This window comes from Pezoporus wallicus, unplaced genomic scaffold, assembly GCF_028554395.1.
Source record: "Pezoporus wallicus isolate ANWC-B61680 ecotype Strahan unplaced genomic scaffold, APGP_CSIRO_Pwel_v1 contig_5967, whole genome shotgun sequence".
Taxonomy (NCBI): Eukaryota; Metazoa; Chordata; class Aves; order Psittaciformes; family Psittacidae; genus Pezoporus; species Pezoporus wallicus.
In genome coordinates this window covers 3075118-3088429 of record NW_026639377.1, presented here as the reverse complement: position 1 = coordinate 3088429, position 13312 = coordinate 3075118, and the positions used below count along the sequence as shown (strand labels likewise).

General features: G+C 45.1%; 1 non-coding gene across 1 annotated transcript; it reads right to left on the bottom strand.

Annotated features, from left to right (window-relative positions):
* LOC130601982 (small nucleolar RNA SNORD45) lies at positions 1–83 on the bottom strand. Its single transcript, XR_008972787.1, has one exon. It is a non-coding gene; the product is annotated as a small nucleolar RNA SNORD45 (small nucleolar RNA).
* Positions 84–13312: the final 13229 nt, after the last annotated feature.

The window sequence follows — 13312 nt, the reverse complement described above, 5'->3', positions numbered from 1 at the left end:
TGGGTCTCAGAGTAATTCTAGAGCTAATGTGGTGATACATCAGTTCCAGATCAGGTAATACATGCCAACACTCATCACTGACCCAAGGCTGCCACCTCCTGCCCTGCCGTGCTATGTCCAAGGGTTTCAAACCCAACACTTTCCTCCTAAAGCAGAATACGACCTTACTTACCCGTAACACCATTACCACCTGCCCCGAGGTGGTACCAGAGGTACAGCACGCGAGCACCTGAGCCTTCTGGGTGCTGCTTTCACAGCGGTTTGCGCAAGGAGACAACGACAGACTAGATGGGCAAGAAATTTAATGTACAATGGAGACCACCGCGGGGAACAGGAGCGAAAACAACTGCCTGTTCTCAGGGAAAAGCGCACACCAAATAAATAACTGCTGAACAGACCAGTGTAACCCTCGGGAAAACCCAGCCCTGGCTCAGCACACGGCAGCGAGCGGGGCCGCAGCGAGCCGATGCTTATACAGAAACCTGCCCGTGTCCCAGAGGAGCACACGCCACGTGTTTCTCCAGCAGCAACGCGCCGGGCATCGGGTTTTCTCCTCACCGTGTCCTTTCAGCAGCGTCACCTCCGAGCAGCAGCACCACGACTCAGCTGTGCTGCCGGCCGAAGGGGGGGGGGGGGGGCCGTGCCTAGGGGCAATTCCGGCCGCTCCTCAGCAGCTCGGACCCGTTCAACGCAGCCGCTTCTCCACACACGCTGAGTCCGAGCCACGCTGCCGGAAACGGCGCCGCGCGGGGGCCGGACCTTTCCCGGGCGCTTCCCCCGCCCCGCCCCGCGGCACCGCGAGAGCTGCCTGTGCCATCCGCCCGCCCGCGCTGCAGGGAGGAGGCGGAACCGCGCGGGGGCAGGACCCAGCGCTGAGGCTCCTGTCACCGCAGCCAAGGCCCCGCTCGGCAGCAGCGGCAGCTGCGGCTCCTCCCCAGCGCGGCGCGCGGCGCTGCACTGCGCAGAGGCCGGTCCCGGAGCTCAGCCCCGCGGCTTGGAGCGAGGGCAGCGGCTGCGGTCCCCGGGAGCGCTGCCCGGAGAGGGCGCCCACAGATGGGGTGTCGTGACTGAGCAACGGTGCCTTGCCGTGTGGGTGGCTCTGTGCCATCGTGTAGGAGATGCTCTGCACGGGGTTTCTGGCCTGGCACCTTAGGCTTAGGAGCAGGGCCTGAATGTTTGCACTCTGGGAAGTAGCGCTGCCCTGAGCCGTGGGTTTGGTGGGGTCCAGTTGAGAGCCCCGGGGCTGGGCTGTTACGGTCTCGACGGGAACAAGCTGGGCCGAGCAGGCTGCTCGCTCCGGGGTTCGGCCATAGAAAGCATCGCCCCGTGTTCACCATCTCTAAGGAGCCACCGCGGGCAGTGGCCCGCTCTCGGGGCGCTGGCTCGGTATCGGGCAGTTTAGAACCCTGCTGCAGAATTTCCTGTACTGCGCCGAGTGCCTGCGGGACTGGGGACACGCAGGGCCGCGGAGCTGGTCCTGCACAGCTTTCCCTCCGGTTCACTGGTGTTAATGTGGCCTGTGTGGGGAGATGCGGGTGATGTGATGGGGGAGGGAACCGGGAGCTGAGCAGGGGGGGTGTCCGGCTGGTCCTTTCTGGAGGCAGGGAACGCGATTCCAGTCTGTCCGCGCACAGCCGCTTCCGGTCTGCAGCGGCACCAGCGGCTGCCACGCAAAGCCCCGCCGGGAGCCTCAGGGCTTCCGTCAGGGCCGGGGCTTCCCGAGGCCGTTCCCGAGGGCCACAGCCTGAGTTAAACGGGAAGAGAGGAGCGTTCCTAGTGGCAAACAGCGTAGAACAGGTGTTGCGGGCGCTTCAGCTGGAACTCCCCGCCAGCTCCGCGTGCTCGGTCCCGGAAGAAAGAAACACCCCCAGGTTGACACCGGGGCTGCAGGGCGCCAGAGGCGGAGCGGTCGGGGTGGAGAGCGGCGTTACACCTATAAAATGAGTGGAGGGCGGAACTATGTCTATAAAAGGAGGGGGTGGTCTCGGAGCTGGGCTCTGGTGGCTCGGCAAGTGCGGGTGGCTGTCGTTCTTGAGGTTCTGTGGGCGCCGGCTCTGAGGCTCCCCTAGAGCGTGGGGTTCGTCCCCGGGAAGGGCACCCCGTGGAGGGTTGATCGTCTGTGCCCATCCTTTACCTATTGTAATGAGGAGGAAAAGGAGTGAACTCCCCGCACAAGCAATTGGACTTGATGCCGTGGGTCCCAAAGACTAGGCTGTATGGGGTAACTCTTGGCACCCCACGGGCGCTTCTCACCGCTTGCCCTCCCTGTGTGTCGTCGCCGAGAAGACTTTGAGATGCAGTTTCTGCTCCCCCTTCACTCGGGGTGATGGGGACCTGCTGGGCACCCTGGAAACCTCGCTCACCTGCAGCTGAGTGGAGTCCTAGAGATGGCAGTGGAGGTGTCAGAGCGATGGCCTCACCTGGAGCCCCAGCCACACACCCTTCCCTATCTGCCCCAGCTCCATGTTTAAGCTCAGGTCAGGGGCTGATTTTCACTTCTCTGAGCGCTGTGTTATACATCTTTAATTATTCTACTAGTGTTAATATTTTATTGCTATATTTATTTTCTGTCCTTATTGCAATAGTGCCGTTGTGCTGCCGTTGACTCCCATTCTAGGTACTGTGGGGTTATGCAGATGGGGGGGGAAATCTCTGGTTTCCTGCTATCCTTAGGTTTAGGTTTGTTTGTCTTCCAGTTTCATTGTCATTTGCCTGCGTTGCCTGAGCTGGTACAAGTATGTGACTTCATGGGGTTTTTGCTTTTATCGGCTGCTAAAAGAAGGCTGGAATGTGTTCTTTTTAAAGCATGCATGTTAGGTTTTGCCCTATGGATTATACCTAGAAATGCTCAGTCTGCTCACAGCATAATGGTAGAGCTTATCCTGATTTCTAGCAAGCTACTTTTTCTCTTTTTAAGCCTAGTTCAGGTTAAAGATGCTCTTCTGGTGACCTGTACCTATGGAGGAGGACCATAGGAGACATCCTGAGAGTAAGGACACTTTTCCCAGTTTCAAGTCAGAGCCCTGGAGCTTCTGTTCTTGCTCTGGATGTGGAGATGTAAGGAAGGTCTGGAGCACTCACTGTCATTCCTGAGATTGCTTTCCTCTATCCTTAATCTGTATGAGGAGGGGAAAAGCTTGCAGTGATAATGGTGGGATGACTATTACCAACTCTGCTATGGGGTCTGGTTTCTGGGGAGGCAGGAACAGGAAAGGCAAAACCCATCATCCCAGATACAAAGGCTGTACAGACTGTCATTTCACCCCCTCGCTCCTGCCATGGAATTTTAGGAGGCAAAGCATGTGTAGATATCCGTGTTGGTGGCACTGTTCCGGAGGTCACCATGTGTAGGTGATGCCCAGCACCAGGTTTCTATCCTGGCACTTTAGGCTTATGAGCAGGGGCTGGACATTGGCACTTAGGGAGCTTGTTTCCTGATTGCCTGGTAGCGATGCCAAGAGAGGCTTTATGCAGATGAAGTTTTATGTGGCTGAGCAGCAGTGCACATGTTGGTGGCGCTGTTCCGGAGCTCACCATGTGTTGGTGATGCCCAGCACCGGCTTTCTGTCCTGGAGCCTTGTATGTGGGAGCAGGGGCTGGATATTTGAACTCGAGGATCTGGGTTCTGCGGAACTGCCTGCAGCAGCAGTACACAGACGGAGGTTTAGGTAGCAAAGCCACCATGCCGGGCCCAGAGAATCAAGAGAAAAGAGAAATGCTGCTAATATCAAGTTTTTAAGGCTGGAGGTATTTTCCAAAAGTTAAAGCCATGTTTCATGCTCTTAAAATATTTTTATTGTGCAAAAAGTATGTAGTCAAATATACATTAACCTACAACTGTATGAGAAAATAACCGAGTCCTCTACTGTTAAAGGAAACTTGTTCCTTTTCACTGTATTCCTGCTGAAAATCTAGCAACTAAAGCTTATGACTAGGCAAATACATTTAGGGTGCTCTCTGGGCATTAGGACGTTCCAGCTGAGGTCATTGGCATAGACAGTATGATGCAGGAGTACTCATGTTCCAAGGCAGCACAGAGCATGGTAAATACACATTGCGCTTTGCTCATCAAAGTCCAGTTCGCTTTGCTTGGCAGCCTCACCAGTTCTTCACAGAAACTATAATTCTCTGGGGATGTTTTCTTGTGAAGATACAAAGGAGGAAACCAGAAATTTAAGTGTGTTTGAATATTTATTTCTTAGCTACCTTGTTCTGTTTCCCCCCCTGCTCCCCCCCCCCCCCCCATCAGAGAATGCATTTGTGCTGCTCTAACAATAAGCCTTTTTTCTTCTGCATAATCTGACACAGAAACTTTGCATCCAGTGATGATTATGATGAACTGGGGTTTTCCCTGTGAATTGCCTCCTGGATATACTCTGAAGTGTGGCCTGTCATGATTTACAGAGTTTGCTCCTTTTCCCCCTGGAGGGACTGATACAGGGTTTAGCCACAGTGGAGAGTTGCCCATTAAAATGACAGGGGCCTGGAAGGACACTCGGGGTGCTGTGTTCGGAGCTGAAGTGTAATAGGCTGTTAACAGTCATGGAGGCACCTTTTTCAAGGGCCATTTATCTTGAAGGAAGCTTGCTATGTGTCCTCTCAAGTAAGAGTTGGCTCTTTGTTTAAAAGAAGGGAAGCCTTCTCTTTAGAGAACCTTGTTGTGTCAAGTGATGCTCAGTGATGTGTATGTGCATCCAGCAGTCTAACTCCTCCATGGCGGTGTGACAGTAGGGTGAGAGAGCAACCAGTTGTTTTTATACCTGTTTTCTATTGTCTGAATTACAGTTGCATCCAGAAGCATCAACTGAAATGGACGCTCCCACACAGACTGAAATAGGCCCCCAACACAAGGGTGAGCTTCCTCACTGAGAAGACTTCTTCCTTATATCTAGCTAAAATCCCCCTTGTTCTGTCCCTACAAGCCCTTGTCCAAAGCCCCCTCCAGGTTTCTTGTAGCTCCTTTAGGCACTGGAAGGTCTCCCTGGTCTAAGGTCTCCCTGGAGCCTTCTCTTCTCCAGGCTGAACCAGCCCAGCTCTCTCAGTCTGGCTCTAGAGCAGAGCTGCTCCAGCCCTTGCAGCATCTCTATGGCCTCCTCTGGACTCGCTCCAACAGCTCCACGTCCCTCTGGTGTTGTTGCCCAGGACAGGGCTTGGAGCAACCTGGTTTAGTGGAAGGTGTCCCTGCCCATGGCAGGGGGTTGGAACTGGATGAGCTTTAAGCTCCTTTCCAACCCAAACCAGTCTGGGATTCTGTGATTCTGTGACAGTCTGTCCACAAGCACATTAGGAAGGGTTTTCCAGTGATTGAGGTGCTTATCTGTGAACAAGACAGCTTAATTCTTAGAATTATATTTCTTGACTGAATTGTACACTTCAGATACAGAGTTCCTTACCTCTAGACAAGCCCATTCCAGCATTCCTATACCAGAAGTAGCTGCCTCTGGCTATGCCTGGAATTAGTTAAAATTCTCTTCATGATGAATATTATATATAAGCAAATGTTTGTTGTTTATTGAGATGAAGAGTGCAAAGGAAGTAGAATCTATGAAAGCACATGAATCTGTGGAAGGAAACCTGGTGTCTCCAGTCAACATTTCATACAAAACACCTGTACATGGTTTGGTGTGGGGCGCAAATGACAGGAGGGTGCCCTCACTTTTCACTTGCAATGTCTTCCTCTTGCCTGAGAGAGGTGAATATGAGCTTGCTGAATATGTTAACAGCTCAGCTCTTCACTGTCTTTTCAGTTTGTAGGAGCAAGAATTTGTCTCCTTTATGCATTTAGCTACCACATCCATTGCTTTCTTAGTTTATTCAGTTGCTATTTCCATATTAAGGCAAAATCTGGGGTATGTTTTATCTAAAGGCAGAGAAAAAGGCAAGGTTGAGACACATCTCTCTTCTCCGTTCCCCCAGATTCAAGAAATCTGTGGAAATAGAGAACACCAGCACCACTGCTGTGTTTTAGTTCAGTTCCCAACAGCTGGATTTCATATGAAAACATGATTAAAGATGGATAATATCAGGTAATTGAGGTTCAGTGTTTTTCCTTTAGAAATTACAATAAGCAGACAAACTAGCATTGATGGATGAGTTTTAAGCAAATAAATATATGAATCAAAACTGGGGTTACACGCCGATTTGACTAGGAAGAACTGGGAAGGCAGGGTCAGGTTCATTCCATCACAAAAAGGCAAAAGCTGCTCATTATGGGAGTTTGACAGAACAGAGATGTGGCTCACAGAGAAAATGGAGTCAGAAGATGGATGGGGTATTTGCATGGAAAACTGCTGTGCAGTGGAAAACACATGATGGGAACTTGTACGTAGTGAAAAGCACACCTCTCTGCAATGATCTTGGTGGCAGTGCGAGTAGTACCCTGGGTGGCCTTTGTGTATGGGCCAGATTGCTCTTGAGAATTGTATTTTTCCTCACATAATTGCTTGAATGAGGCTGAGGAGGTACAAAGCTCTGCTGTTGGCATGGGGATGGTTTGCTGGGATGATTGAGAGTCTGTTAGGTTGGAGATAAGCATGTTTCTCCACTTGCAGAATGTCCTGCCTCCTATTAAACCATCTATCTCTGCGATCAGTGAGACACAGATCAATGCTTGCGCAGAGCCAATAAATCTAAATTTTAATTTTGTACTCAAATCTTCAGAGCCACCTGATTTTGCATTGAATCGAGACTGTAATTTCAGCAGTTAACATCTGATATCTTATTGTAATGAAGAAGCTAAGAATGAATAGAGCCACAGTTTTAATTAATTACAGTTTTGTTGCCAAGGAATTAATGTTTGCCCTTCTCTGTGGGGAAAAATAACCCAAACCCCACAACTCTCTAAAATTACTTTCTCAGCAGGGATAATAAATAGAAATGTTGGGTGAAATCCAGCAGCAGATAATGTTTCAGCAGTTGTTTTCCTGGGTAAGGTGGCAAATGGGAGAAAATAGGTGACTGTTAAATACTGAATTCAGGAGAGTTATGATTTTTTATGAAATACTGAATGCAGGAGTAGTTATGATTTTTCCTGAACATAAAGTAAGGAAAAAGCTGGCCCTTGACCTAAGACTTCCTGGTCACTAGCTATTTCTGGGTGAAATAAAGAGTGGGTTAACTGTAATAATTGAGACATGTATTCGCGTAGCAGTGGTGCTAGCATGGAAGTCTATTATTAGTTAGCTGCTGCAGTATCAGCTGGGGAGTTGCTGTAGTAATACCTTATATGACTGTGCTTCCTTAGATGATCCTTTGGACTGATTTCCATCATCTTCTGAGGCAGTGGGGGTGATGCTAACAGAACTGGCAAGCTCAAAAAATGAGTTAACTGTACTGCAGTAAACTTCACTGAATTAGAGTTTCTAGATGTGAATCCATCTGTGCACATGGAAAGCTAACATGTCATTTCCGTGGGTATGAATAAATAGAGCAACCACTTAGTTTTTAAAAGGCTGCTTTCTGTCATAACTTATGGCAGCCAGGAATGCATTTCATTTCTTCTAAGTTTAAAGGAAGAAATGGTTTTTCTTCGCTAAGGAAAGCTACCACACTGATGTGATTTGTAATAAGTGATGTGTCAGCTGCCGTATTCCTGCTTGAATGTGTCTCTTTAGGATGCAGAAAGCTGTGTTCAAAATAATGATAACCAGACAGCATTAGGGAAATGCAAAAGGATGCTGCCTCCATAGCAGAAGTGGGGATCCAAGTGCTGCAGTTCAGTCTCATCGATACTGGCAGGTGGTTTAGATGTGAGCTGTTGCTGCATGCTTCTAGCAAAGTGTAAAATTGAGTAACCAGGAGACAATACTCAAATGCATGGATGCGTGACTGCAGCCTGAGTGCTTTCCTTGTGGATAACTGAAGCAGTTTATTGCCTGGTTACCTTGGAGTAGAGAGTACAGAAACATTTGGGGATGAGAATGCTTTGGGTTCTAAACTTAATTTTACTGTTAGCTAAAAAACCTCATACTCCAAAGCCCCACCTAAGACTGATTAATGCTATAAGAAGCAGTTAGGTCTTACTGTTAGTATAGTTGAAACTGTACTGATGTTATTGTAAAATTGTTTTCTCTGGAAGAGCTATAGTGTAATTTTTCTTGTGCAAGTGATAACATATTGGATAGAAGGAAGAAATTCTTTACTGTGAGGTAAATAATCTTAAGGTCCTTTCCAACACTATTCTATGATTCTGATTCTATGAAACTGGTTGTGGTTAAATGAGGACTTGGTGGTTTATTCTCTAGCTTACGCTAAGCAGTAGCTGAAGAACTCTCCTGCATAGAGAAACTTCTCTTCGAAGATTGTCTCCTGTATTAATTGTCTCTCCAGTTGTAGGCAGAGGGGTGAAGAAGAAAGAAGCCCTTGTCCCTTATAAACCATGCAAAATAGTATTTAATCAATTTGCTCAATAAAAAGAATTCCTGTCAATGAGATGTGATTTCTTGTGCACTTTAATACTGGGTGGAAAATCAAGTGTCTGTATTAAAAGGTAATAGGCTGGTTTATGTTAGTAAGGTGCTTATATATAAGGTTAAAAAAGGAAAACTATTTCCTGAAAACGTCTTGGTGTGCAGAGCCCTTTCTAATTGGGAGAATCAGTTCAGCATTCTGTATTTCAGTATGCCCAAAGAGGGAGAGAAGATCAGATGTATCTGATCTTCCAGTTATTTAAAGCAGAAGACCCTGTACATAGTAAGTTGGTAAGAAGTTACCCCCAAAGACAGTTTATAGCTTGCCTACTTGAACAAACAGCCTGTAGTATATTTTGAGCTACAAATTTTGTGTGTAAGTCCAACTATGTATCCTTCTAGGATAAGCATAGCTATTTTTCCCCTGTCTGGTCAGCTACATTTATGTCTCATGGAAGCAGTGAACAAATGTTATTCAATGTACCTCAGTATGTGTGTATATATATATATATATCACCTACATGAATTACTTTTTAAAAGAAAAAGATATGTTGTACACATACTACAAATTGCAGACAAAGAATCTTTACACTTTAAGAGGAAGCAGTGAATACAGTGAGTGCAAGTTTCATCGTGCTCCCTGTCTGCAGAGTACGTCTGTTCAAAATTCAGGTATCCCACTCAAATCCATAGTCTACCTTAAGTCTAAAACCCTGTAAATATCCAGATAGGAAGTGAAACGGTTGAGCTTCACTGCTAACTCACAGATATATTCTGCTTTCTTGCTTGCTCTGGTTATTATCTTATTCTTCAAACAGTGCTGCAAGCACCACTGTGACACCATTAGGTGTGCATCTTCTAGGAGCTGTATTATGAAAGAATGACAGATTGTGGAGGACATTTCTCATAAATCATTTCCCTTTGCAATGCTTCTATTTTCTCTTCTGTAAAATAGGTAAAAATACTATATTCTTCCTGGTGCTAATAAGAAAATCTGTGAAGCAAGGGAATTCTTGGACTTCAAGCAGTTATATTGTTATCTGCCAGCCCTCAACACACAAAAGAGGTATCAGAAGCTTTAACTAGTGTCCCTTCATGCTTGCTAACACATCTGCTTCTTTCTCACTTTCTAGTGTTAATATTAAACCTGCTAATTTTGGTTAATAATAAAAAAAAGAATAAGACACTTTCAGTCAGAGTATTACAGTATCATTTCATTTCACAGTCTACCTCTTTAAAAGGTTGTCACAGCAGCAGTGAACCAAAGATTAGTTAAAAGCTATGGCAGAATTGTAATTTTATTCTTAACATTCCTATATATAAGAAAACAGGTGACAAAAGATTTCCACCCCACTGAAAATTCCTGCTCTCTTACATCTTCTTAACTGAGACTTAGTGCCTGGGTAGTGAGGACATAGTAGAAAAGATTATAGCTTTATGTTAGTGACACTAGAGTTATGGCTGGAGAGGTGATTTCATTCTAAGCCTTCATTTTCAGCACTTAGAGCTTTGTGAATAACATTACCCTTTGGGCTCCCATTACACATGTTTGCTTTGGTTTGTGGCTTTTTTGTTTAGTTTTTTTTTTTCTTTATCCTTTCATTACATTTTTCTTGGCTATTACTTTGATAACTAAATATGTGGAAAAATACCTTTATTATTTCATCAATAGTTCAGATGTTTTTGTTCTGCACATTGGTGTCAGTGCTTCTGCAGAATATCTGCCTCTGATACAGTAGAGGAAATTTCTTTTATAGAACTTTGAATTGTTATCTTAAAACCTGTCTGCTCTGATTTTGGTTTTATTTCTTGATATAACCAAAAAAAAAAAGAAATCCTTAAAAAAAAACCAAACTTAAAATGTGGTATCATGGTTAAAACATATACTAACTTATTAATGAAATTGCCCTGTGTGAATAGGGGATACACATATCTGAGTAGTAAGAGATGATTTCTGATGGTTTCAAGCAGGATTCTACTTTTGTTTACAATGTTGTGGGGGAAAAAAACATCTGTTTAACCAACAAAGGCCATAAATAAAAGGCAGAGCTCCTATAGAGTTTCATTTTTGACTTTCCCAACCCTCTCAGACAATAAAACTCCCTCTGTTTATGTACAGTTTAGATTAGCAGATGTGATGTGGGGAGAATGGTGAGGAACAGGAAAGTCAAATCTGCTGCTGTGGCTTCTGGATGGAGCTCCTCCACATCAGTCCACAATAATCATTTCAGTCTCTTGGCTTTCAGTGTAAATGGATTAACTGGAAAGATGAATTAACATGGAGAATTTTGTACTTCAGTGAGAAACTACTCTGTGTGCCTGCATATGCACAAAAAGAATGAAAGCTTATTAAACACAAACAAAACCTGAAGCCTGAGTGCAAAGTTCCTCTGACAGGACCATGTCTTATCTACAGCGATTCCTGAGTTAATGAAGATGGTGAATGTTTATTTGAGAGAGCATATAGGCACTTTATTATGTTGTTAAGTACCATCAGATGCAGATCCAACAACATTGTCCACAGTAATTCTGAAACACAAAGGAGTTTGTAGGGAAAAGGCATCTGTAGGAAGCAAATAATTATGTGCACTCTGTGCTCCTAAGGCCAGTTTGACGCAGCTGGTACTGGTAGTAGCATCTTGAAGTAACACACACAAAATGTATCTGAGCGAGGTGCTTCTCACCCTCAGTGTGTCTATAGGGCCATTATGTCATGGTGAAAGTGGTCCTGGTAATGCTGGCTGATCTCATTAGGACTGGGATATGGTTTGGGGGGAGGGGGATGGTGGTGGTTGTTTTTTGTTTGCTTGTTTGCCCCACAGCTTTTTATTTTAAATAAAGATGGGAAGATTTCAGAATTCCTGTGTCTCAGTGGCCTTTTACTGCAAAGACAGAGCCCTGAAGAAAGACACAACCTGATATTTACAGAAACAGTCTTGTTCTTCAAAGCTACCACAGGGCATTATTAGTGGAGACAAATCAGGGAAAATCCAAGGCTATGTAGCACTGCACGCTGTGAGCAAAGATCCTGCAGTCCTAAGCCTAAGCATGGTGTCAACTGCTGCTAAAAACAAGGGCTAGTTATGGTAGCAATAGCCTCAAGAATACATGGATTTATTTTAAAGGAACTAGTAAGTATGAGTGAAAGGATAGTTTTATCTTTCTCTTCCTCCTTCTCCAACGTTTTTTCCCTCTCCCCTCCCTCAAATCTCTCACAATAGGTTGGCCAACAGCATTTTCTTGCTTCATTGGTTTGGAAAAGGACTTGCTGTTCCCTGCTGTTTCCAGGAGACTGTCTCAGGGCAATAGTCATAACATTCTTTGCTCAGCTTCTCTCTTCGAGAACCAGTTGGATGTTGGTTCTTTAGGTTTTGTTTCTACTCTCCTTCACCTTTCTTTTAACAGTTGATAAGAAGGCAGAAAGATGTTCACCTGAGGTGCACGTTGCCACCAAACTGCAGCCTCTCCTGGCTCCTCCACAGCAACAGAGCAGCAGGACTGGCTCATGCTATTTCTTGCCTGGTTCCTTCAGTAGCTGTGGCAAGAACTGTGTTATACACAAAGATGGTAGGTGCAGATTTTGCAGCTCTGGTTTGCCTGTGACTGTTCCTCCCGCTCTCTTCTCCTTCCCCTGAAGATATTCTCTGTATTTAAAGTGCTAGGTTGAGACTGCCAGTATGAAAGGAATGCTAGTTTTTTTTATAAATTATGACATTATAAACTGAAAATAAAAATTATTAATACATGTCAGGAATTAGGTTTGTTTTGCACTCCAGTAAATTTTGGCTAATGTTAGGATGGATTTTAGTTTTCTGTCACTGCTTGAAATGATTAAATTAGCATGAGAGCAGATACTTGCAAAAAAAAGCCAAGACAGTTGCTGTTAACTGCTGTGAAAATTTGTGTGGTGTTTAAATGGGACAATATGGGTCAAGCAGCAATGACTGATAGTTTTACAATATACAGAACAGGGAGAGACCATAGCAGATTGATTTGACAACAGCAGAAGTGAACAAGATGACAACCCTTTGCTAACCTGCCTTGGGAACAAATATGCTTCCTTTATTCCTCATGGGAATTTTGTAAATGCACACCTCGCTGAGATGCTGAATACCTCACCTTGGACTAAGAACTACCTCAAATCCTAACAGCCTTACACTCACTTGCTTGAGTTTGCTTGGCCAGCTTGCGGTACTCAAGAAAGCAGAGGAACTTTAGTGTCTTGCATTTTAGAACTAGTATTTGAAATACTTTGCAGTGTCACTCTCTTGGAAATGATTACATTATAACAGGAATATTAGCTCTCTAAGTAATATAAGCAAAGCCAATTCATGTTCACCAGCTGCCTAAAAGTACAGGCCAACAGAAGCCAGTCTTTAGTAATAAATGAACAGAAGCAAGAACTGTGGAGATTGAGCTCGGTTTTGAATGTGCAACATGAGGTAAGGTGTTATTTACTGTTTTTTAAGATGGAAATCTGATCTTCCCAGTGGCTGAATGTTTGGATTTGAGAATTTAAACTCATTTTCAATAACAAATTACAGGAAGAACATAATACATTTTGTCAGAGGAAACATTGATGACTTCTTAGATATAAGTAGCTTCTGTCAATAAAAAGATTCAGGCACACTTATGCTTCCTTATTGTCGTGGTTTAAACCCAGTCAGGTAATTCGTTCGCTCACTTCCCCCCCTTTCTTGCCCTCCCCCTGCTCCCGGAGGGACAGAGAGGAGAATCGAAAAGAATGCAACTCCCACGGGTTGAGATAAGAACAGTCCAGTAACTAAGGTATAACACAAATCACTACTGCTACCACCAGTAATAACAATGATAAAGGAAATAACAAGGGAAGAGAATACAACACCTCACCACCAGCTGACCGATAACTCGCCCCCCAAGCCCGA